The sequence below is a fragment of the Filicampus tigris genome, chromosome 10 (genome assembly GCF_054856515.1).
Source record: "Filicampus tigris isolate MCC_2025a chromosome 10, RoL_Ftig_1.0, whole genome shotgun sequence".
Lineage (NCBI taxonomy): Eukaryota > Metazoa > Chordata > Actinopteri > Syngnathiformes > Syngnathidae > Filicampus > Filicampus tigris.
This window is the reverse complement of record NC_141226.1, coordinates 1,233,796-1,243,783: the sequence shown is the minus strand read 5'-3', so window position 1 is coordinate 1,243,783 and position 9,988 is coordinate 1,233,796. Positions and strand designations below refer to the sequence as shown.

General features: G+C 38.9%; 1 pseudogene; it reads left to right on the top strand.

Moving 5' to 3' along the window:
* The first annotated feature begins 809 nt into the window (after nt 1–809).
* Nucleotides 810–4,041, top strand: LOC147140353 (uncharacterized; annotated as a pseudogene).
* Nucleotides 4,042–9,988: the final 5,947 nt, after the last annotated feature.

The following is a 9,988-nucleotide window of genomic DNA, read 5'->3' as shown; positions in this document are numbered from 1 at the left end:
CTAACACCTTTTGTTTTAACGACCTGAAGCTAGTTGTTGCTATTAGCCGTCCCATTATCCTACCTTTAGCCAGGGAGGGAAGAGGGGGGCATAAAATCCAATCTGCCTGCTGCTGCTGCAAGCCGCCGTCTCTCTCCTGAGAGCTAAAACAAGTTTAGCGTCGCTAAATGTCTGAAATATAATCAGTTGGGGTTCGTGTGAGCATTCATGCTCTTGTCCGCTTCAGCTTGTGAAAGTGGTAGAGCAATTGCCAAGGTATTTTTGATTTTGTGGAGGTGATCATGATGAGATCACGTTTTATGTCCATAAATCCAAACTATTGTGCAGAACACTTTTATACTTTAACAGGTTGAAGTGGACAAGAGTAGTAATGTGCATTTTCATTTTGGTGGCGATCGCTCACCGTTTTAGACAACAGAACTGACAAAGCAAGCAATATTACCATGCTTCGCTCCCTCCCGTGACGTGGACAGCTGAGGCCGAAAACATAATATAAGCCACACCCCAGAAAGGGGCGGGGAAATTTGGCGTAAACCTAATCACAAAAAAAAGCCCTTAAATCACTACAGAGTGTTTTGAGGTGGGCATTTTAGTACTAATGTCATTCTTACATGCAAACCTATTCTTAAGTGGCAACGTTAAGCTCACCCAAGTGTCTCTTTAATGCCTGCAACATGTTCAAAAAGTTGGTACAGTGGCATCAAAAGGCTGAGAAAGTTGAGGTATGCAAAAAAAAAACAGTTTGGAACATTCCACAGGTGAAATTTGAGTGAGCACATTAAAATGTTTAATGGCAGGTTGACTTTCAAATGATTATTTATATAGATTCTGCCTTTTCCCTACATTGTTGTAGTGCTAACATTCAAATGGCTACACCCTCACTCCCTGGCCTTCCACAAGATGATGATCTGTGGGTATTTCTACGCAACCGTGGTGTTCCTGAGGAGAACATTCAGAAAATGCAGCAGGATCATGTAAGTCACAGGAAATGTGTTCCTGCAAGGCTACATTTATTTTTTTCCCCCAACTATATTTTCATATTTAACTAAATTCCAATCCATTTTTATTTACCTACACAGTTAGATAATCATGCAACTATAGAGGTTCAAAGATTTTCATTTGTCAGTTGTACCTTCCAACAATGCAGCCTGATGTACAAACATCAAACTGACATAAGATACAGTATTAATTCAAAACAAAGTGAATCTCTGCAAACTGGTGTAGACTTAACTCTTTATTGGGAACAACACTTTTCACATGTGGTGTCATCTGGTTCTTTCACTTATGATCTGAGCATTCTCTATTACAAGGGTGACCCCCAAAAAACTGGCCCCGAAAGAAGATTTGGAAATTTGAAATGGATTTCTGAATAAAGTAGTTATACCTCCAGTTGCATTTGGTTCTGTAATAACTTTAAGAAATTATGTCTATTGAAAGTTGGGGCCAGTTTTTTTGGGGTCACCTTGTACTAGTATAAACTTAGCTGCTAAATTAAACGTTGCATATTATTTCGGCACACCTCATTAAGATAAGATAAGATAAGAATGCCTTTATTGATCCCACAGTGGGGAAATTTTCATTGTTACAGCAGCAAAGATATAGGTAACACAGGGACGGCGGCATAATGTAGCCATTAATGTATAACATTGACGGCAAACATTCGGGATCAAACCTATGTAAATATAAGCAGTAACATGTATATACACACCAACATACATCTACATAAAAAGTATGAGGAACACTCATTTTGGCCTGTACATAGTACAGAGGAAAAATACTCTAAGTAAGTGACAGTGCTGCAGTGCTGTAGTGAAATGTAAGGAACAGCATTGGATAAAAATAAAACTGGACGTTATTATAATAACATTATTGCCGGCTTCATAATATGTTATGGTGTATTGTCTTATACTGCACATAAGTAAATTGTCTTGGAGATAAAATAGTGTAAGCTCATTCATAATGTATACTTTTTGTTTTTATTGTAGATTGACAGCTCACTACTTGGAGAAATAGATGATGCTGCTTTGGCTTCTTACATTCCAGCCTATGGGGACAGGATTGCCACAAGGCGTTTCTCCATGGGAAAATAGAGAAGAGGTGGAGATGATGCAAAAAAACATTCCCTATATAAAAAACTTGCTTAAAAAATGGGTACAATGAGCAACAAAGTCTGTGATCAAGGTTTTGAGGGGGAGAATACACTGCAACCACCAAATGAGCATCTAAAAAATTATAAGAGAGCCTGGAAGACAACCAGAAAAATAGAATTAGGGTGGATATATGACAACAGACAAGTCAGAAAACCCAGCAGTGGAGGAATCAGAGTTCTTGATATTAACAAGTATGCCACTAAGACTGAGATTCTGTCACAAGCTAAACAACTGTTTTTCCCTCATGAGAAGTCAAAAATGGAAAAGTGGGAAGAGTTCAATCATGACATAGTTGACTTTCAGGAAGGTCAACTTGATAACGATGTTAGTGTGCGGGATTATTACGACACACATAAATTTGGTTTGTTAAGATTTAATTTGTTCACAAAAACCCTAACTTGTGACGGTGACCCAGAGGAAGGAGCTGATGTACCCACAGAAGAGCGACATGAAAACACAACATACTCTGGGCAAGAGAAGCACACAATGGAAAAGATGGAGCATCAGATACAGAAAAGACATGACAGTGAAAATCTGATACACACGGACACAGTCAAAGATTATGAGCTGAGCACTGCCACATTGTCAGCTGTTGTCTCTACTGCAACTGTTCAGATGATTGATCTTACATCTTTGGGTAATCTTTGGTAAAAGCCATTTTTGGGCCTTTGGCAGGTGGTCCATTTTTAGGTGATCTTGATGATACACTCATTCATGAGCCAAACCTTGCAATAGAAGACAAACAAATGAACATGCCCACCTACACCTCAACTCCTACTTTTGCTGTGACAGATTCTAGTAGACCACAAAGTCCTGCCTACGAACTTTTACATGTGAATGTGAAACTTCACAGAGTAACACTCCTAGATGAACTGATTGCCCAATTCAAAGATGAAGCAATGATGACCTACTCTGTGAAATACAGCTTCATTGATGAAATGGGGGCAGATGCTGACGGTGTGTCCAGGGATGTATACGTTGCTTTCTGGACAAAATTCCTTGACTGTGCAGCTGACGGTGCTGATGTGAGGGTGCCATCACTCTCCCCAAAATGGCAAGAAGAGGAATGGAGATCTGTTGGCAGGATATTGGCCAAGGGACTGGAGGACCATGGATATTTTCCGTTTCGACTGGCTCAAGCCTTTACAGCAGCAATTATATTTGGTGAACACTCAGTTTCATCTGATTTACTGTTTGACTCCCTGATGTTGTACCTTAGTCAGTCTGAGTGTGACCTCTTGTCCACTGCTTTGCCGTTGTAGGTAAAGATGAGGAAGATTTTCTTGACCTTATGGATTGCATGAGAGTAAGAAAAGTATCAACACAAGATAACCTAAGAGCTGTGCTTATCCACAAGCAAATCATCCAGCACCCAAAATATGCACTGGATAATATTGCAGAGGTTGCAGGACCAATACTCAGGAGGTTTTTCCCCAGCGTACAAGATATGAAGAAGCTGTTTGATGACATTAAACCAACGACACGGAAGGTGATTTAGATGATAACGGCTTCTCCAGCTACAGCAGCAGAGAACCAATGTTTGCAATTTTTACATCAATACATAAGAGGGCTGGATGACATTTTTCTCCGAAAGCTGATGAGATTTCTGACCGGATCTGATGTTATCTGTGTTAAAGAAATTCAAGTCAGTTTCACCTCATTGGATGGGTTAAAAAGGCGGCCAATTGTCCATACTTGTGGCCCAACTTTAGAGCTGCCATCAACCTATAGCAGCTATCCTGAGCTTCGAGCTGAAATGGAGGCTATATTGTCCAGTAACTCTCATATAATGGACATTGTATACGAATTGTTAAGTTACTGCTGTTCACACATTTTTCTCTTCCTCAGCCATGTCACCAATTTATTTTTAGACTGTTTAAATGTGGGCTAGAGCGTGTAAGGAAACTATTTGATTAGTTAAGGAGTTGTGTGATTAGTGTAGAAACAATAACATACACATACAGACAGACTTAAGACATTTTTGGTATCAAAGAGTATATTGCTGGCGGTGGGTGGAAACCTGTCCAAATTTGTCGAATTTTATAATTTGATACTAATGGTCTATGGCCAACTATTTTTTACTAATGATTGACCAACCTAAAGTGTTGCTTGCCCCGTTTAACATTGCAATGTTAATAGCTCAACAAACGTTTTTTTTGTTCGTTGCTGTGTGGTTTTGGCGGTGTGGGTAATCTGCCCAACGCCAGCAATATATAACTAGTATCAGTACCTGCTAGCTAACAAAGATTCTATTTTAGTTTTGACATTTTTTGTGTCTGTGTGACAACCATAGATTAACTTTTCATTTTGGATGTTTTCTTGCTATCAATAGTTAACAACTCACGTTTGTTATCAGTCTAGGATGAGAATTAAAAATAACTTGGGTGATATTTTCTCTGTTGATATACAGTGCTTAATACAAGTTGAAACACTACCTCATGTCAGATGGTAATTCTGACAGTATTTGTGAATCTGTTGCATCAAAAGGTATTTCGTTGTTGTTTTTTTCCCCAAAACATTGTATCTTTACTGTTGGGACATATAGTTCAAGAGTCCTGCTCTTTGAGACACGATTTATTTTTCCATTGCAGTATTAAAATTGGACATGTTTCTTTTGGTGCTTTTACTGTGAAATGTTACAAGTATCATTAAAATATATACATACAGTATGCTTCATTTGCTTGAAGTTTAATGACATCTACATTCTAACAAATTTATACTGTGACATTGAATTCAAATACATATGAATATTTGATCTGAGAGATGGCATGAACATCAAATGCAAATATTTACCCAATTTTATTACATGTAATTGGCTACAAATTACACCTGAGAGTTCTTGAGAGTAACACAAATCTGTAAAATATATGTCCATAGTGCAATAATGAACGATAAATACATAAATATCGAAAGAGAAAAAAAAAGGTTTCACTCTTCGGTATTAACAGATACCGTCTTGTAGTTGACATAAAGCATACACACCATTGTGGACAGGATACTGTATCATAAATTGTTTCATTTATAATTCATAATGACTGTACTTTTTATAGAATGCTTTTTAGGTACTCTCTGGCACCAAAAAGTTGGGGTAGGGTGTACATCATCACTGGGCGCCCACCTGGAGACACAGCATTTCTGTTTGGGCGAATTCTGTGAGTGTTCCAGAGGTGAACAACTTCCTGTAGTTCTTTCTAAATATAAACAAAAATAGAACGTTATCAAACTGGTTCACACATTTTGTATACTAATCAAAGTACACTGTATGATGCAAAACAGCCAGTAAAGTACAAATCCAACTTAACCAACTGCAATATTTGGCTAAACTGTATCATGTAATTAAAAAACATCAAAACTCTTGACATCAACATTTTGTTGAATTTTGCACTTTTCATACTTTAAGAAATTTGAATACAGTATACTGCTGATAACAATTAGCAACTATTGCTTACCTTTATTATTTCAAGACATGTGAACTGAATGATACTTTTATCCAGGAAGTCACCAGAAAAGGAGTCTGATTCTTTTAAGTCTTGGAACAGGTTCATCCAAAACTGTGGGTGTTGCCTTCTTAAAAAGCTCCACCAATTCTCTATTCTCTGGTTGCATGCTCGATCCATACAGATAACATCTGTGCGAAAGGTTTTCCAGATGGTCGTGCCTCAAGAACATCTGCATTTTTTCAACATAACAGTTCTCGGTGCCAAGGTCCGAACGAATTCAGGCACAAGTCCCATTTCTTGATGACACCTCATCAATAAAGTATCCAGCGATTACTTTCGGATCACTGTTTGTAGAGTAAGCATGTAGCCATATCACCATCATGTATTGCACAATTGATGCATATCCCGTATGGTTTGAGTTTATCATAAGAGTCTACATGCCACAAAACGTTTGGACCTGGATCTTGGTATATACGGTGCCGAAGGCGGTTCTCCTGCGCCTCAGTTGAACACCATGCGAATCCAGTATTTTCATCAATACCCTGAATGTCTCTTGAGTCACCACATAGCCAATCTGAATGCATTTCAAATGCATCATCTTGTATCCATGGAGCATGGCATATCTGTCCAACTGATCCTGGACAAACATTGCTATATCTAGCAGATCTGAATGGGCTTTCCTCCTGAACAGATGCAAAGTCCTCAGGTGCCTGTGTAAGGTCGACAAACTAATAATAATGGCGTCTATGTGACTCAAAGACAGGATTATCTCCCAGTGTCTTAAACCAATATCAAAATAAAACTTGATTAAACTAAATATGTCGGCCATGTTTGTTTACGAGCTCGCTCTATCAATAAAGGAGTGAACATGAATGAACTTTATTTGCTCTCTAATCACAGGGGGAAAAAATATTCAAAAAACAGAAAAAAATTATTCAGAAAAACAGAAAAAAAATTCCAAAAAAACAGAAAAATAATTATTCTGAAAAACAGAAAAAAAATATTCCAAAAAACTGAAGAAAAAATTACTCTGAAAAACAGAAAAAACATATTCCATAAATCAGAGGGAAAAAAATTAAAAAAACAAGGCCCCTCAAAAAAATTACTCTGAAAAACAGGATTTTTTTTTTCATGTGAATGCAATATGCTTCCGTACTCAGGCGGCACTGCATTAAAAAAAAAAATGTTTCTTTGGTGTAAAGGATATTACCATGTCAGCGCAGGGACTCCTCAGAAAACTATTGTCAGTTAATACAGTTTGTCGCTTTATCTACAACGGCAAGTGAAAGCGAAAGCTAGATATCAACAACACCCAGAAATGCTGCTTTCAGATTGTTTTTGGATCACTGGAGCTCACTGCCACCATATACCTCAAGTTGATGCTCACGTCAGCAAAAATAAATAACGGAACGATTATATGTTTCTTGAAAAACTCTGGTTACTTCTGAGCCAGGTGTGGCCAAGTGGTTAAGATTGTCACCTTGCCCTTTGGGGAGCCCAGTTCAAGTCTTCAACTGGTCGTGCTTTATAAATGCAGTTGAACTGAGTACAAATAAAATAGTCTTGACTAACACTTCTTTTCAAAGCTGAGACTAGACTGAATCTTGTTCCTGGACTGAATCATGTTCCTTTACGGACAGACAGTTGTGCAGTTTGCTCTATCAGGACGTTCAGACTCTCTTGTTAATCTTCTCCAATCCTCCCTGCAGCCGTCAACAGCCCCGAGGCAGAGTTGGACTCTCTCCAGTCTCCGCACATATTGGCCTAACTCTAGACTAGATCCATCAGATTAATGCCCAAATCAATTAGAGCCAGCAACAGATGAGTCAATTACAACCACCACTACCACCCCCAAAACCCTTCCATATTCACATACACAGTCTCAAGGCAAGAACAACACCCCCCACCCCACCTCATGGGCTTTGGAGGATTATCATAGAGCTCAAAACTGCGCTATTCATGCCTTCATAATTGACTTTTTTTTTTTTTTTAAAGAAACCAACGTAATGAAAACTAGTATCGTGCATTTCAATTAATATGACACTGATCAGTAATGAGGTATTTATGAATATTGAACAGAGAAAAATTAGAATGATTTTCTGTACTTTTTTAATCAGAATTAAAGGGTAAGTCAAGCAAAAGTCAAGAACATGTTCTATGAGCCTCCACTAGTCGAAACCTGACATTTTATGACATTTTGCTGGTCCGTCATTCATCATCTGTCAGCAGCCAGAGTAACCGTCCGTCATTTGTCAGTCCGTGACGAACTGAATTGTAATAGTCAGTCCATCAAACCGTCTCTCAGTTTGTCATTTAAATCCAGCAGTTAGTCCGGCAGAGGTCCGTTGGTCTGTCAGCCGGCGCACCCAACAAACATCAGAAAAAATGGGCGTCTGCCAGTGACGCACTAAGGGTCGGTCTGTGATGGTCCATCAGTCTGTCACAGACTGATGTGGTTAGTGACGATTACACTGACGATAGAAAATCCAAATCCCGTCATTCGTCAGTCCATTATTTTTTTTAAAGGTGTCCCGTCATTCGTCACTCGTCAGCAAAACGGGTGTGCATCAGTGACGGATTGACAGACCGGCCCGTCTGTCTGACGGAATGCCCACCTCTGAAAATGACAACACAGTTGCTCAGGGCTCAGCTACCGACCAATCATGGCTCTTCTTCAGAAGTGAGCCGTGATTGGTGGTTACCTGAGCACTGAGCAACTGTGATGTCATTTTCAATCAACAGAAAGTGACAAAATGGCCGCCCCCTGAGATGGCTAAAAGTAGGTCTATTTTACTGCTTAACTCATATTCCACAAATGCAATATTAATCAGTATGCCATGTTTAGACTAGTGAAGGTGCATAGAAAATATTATTGTAAAGAATTGTTGAGGGGTTGGAATCTACAGTATAACACTGTATTATAAATGTTGTATAGTAATTGTTTATTGAATAACTCTCTAAGATATATATTTGTGAATACAATGCACAACAACATACAGTGACCAGAGATTTACAGTGTCATGTAAAAGCCTACGGTCACCACTGTTACGACTCTTTTAAACAGTATCATTAATATGATGTGACTGCAAAGGAATGTGTGAAGGAGCAATTAGTGCCTTTCAATAACCAATTACTGTAAGGTTTATTAGATAGTTTTTGCTAATGAATGGGAAAAGGGTGCTTTCTTCTTTTCCTTTTTTTCTTTTAGCATGAGAGTTAATATGGAAATGGAATTGTCTAATCCACAGAATCATATTGGCACAGCCCTGTGTTTTCCAATATCCAAAGAAGCCTTCTAACAAGATCATGGAGGAGCAAGCCCAAATGCAAAGTTCTATGATGTGTTTTCACATTTATTCATAATGTTTCCTTATTGTTTGGGGTCTGTGCTCTATTAAAATGGCATTCTATTTTTTTATGATCATTAATGGCATTGCTGAAACAAAACAAATATTGATGTCCAAAGTACTGTACTGTATCTGAAAGTAAATTGTTTAGAAATAGGTTAAGAATGACTGTAGAAAATGTCAAGCAAAAGGGAGTATTATTACCTTTGTTGGATTTGTTTTCCTCAAGTTGCTATTTGTATGCACCCTTTTTGGGAGAATTAATAGAGCCTTTTTGATATCTTCTGTTGATGTTTTGCTTTGAGCTGGATATCAGTCTGTCTAAGTAATGATTGCCTTCCAACATATGTGCGTCCGTCTGTCTGTCTTTCCATAACCAAGCACCAAGTGTCACATTTCCCAGGCCTCCCTGGTGCTGTAGCACAGTATTCCTCCAGTCCAGACTATCTCTGACCTCCTTTCAACAGTGTGTGTGTGTTCATGTGTGTGCCTGTATGCCCGTGTGTGCGAGAGAGAGAGAGAGAGAGAGAGAGAGAGAGAGAGAGAGAGAGAGAGAGAGAGAGAGAGAGAGAGAGAGAGAGAGAGAGAGAGAGAGAGAGAGAGAGAGAGAGAGAGAGAGAGAGAGAGAGAGAGAGAGAGAGAGAGAGAGAGAGAGAGAGAGAGAGAGAGAGAGAGAGAGAGAGAGAGAGAGAGAGAGCAGAGACAGAGACAGAGACAGAGACAGAGACAGAGACAGAGACAGAGACAGAGACAGAGACAGAGACAGAGACAGAGACAGAGACAGAGAGAGGTGAGTTAGAGCGAGGTTGTGAGACTTAACAAGAAGAGAGACAGAAACTTCATTGAGTTTTTTTTTATTTTGAATATGCATTGTGTGGAATAACGATTTCCACTTCAGATCCATCAGTTATCTGTTATGCAAGCGCAGGAAATCTATTTCCATCGGGTATTAGGCAGCTAATTTCAAAATGAGAATAGTTATATGTCATTGGAGAAAGGACACCTAGGTTATTTCAAAAGCAGTGGGATTCATGTTGGTGCAGGCACTGAA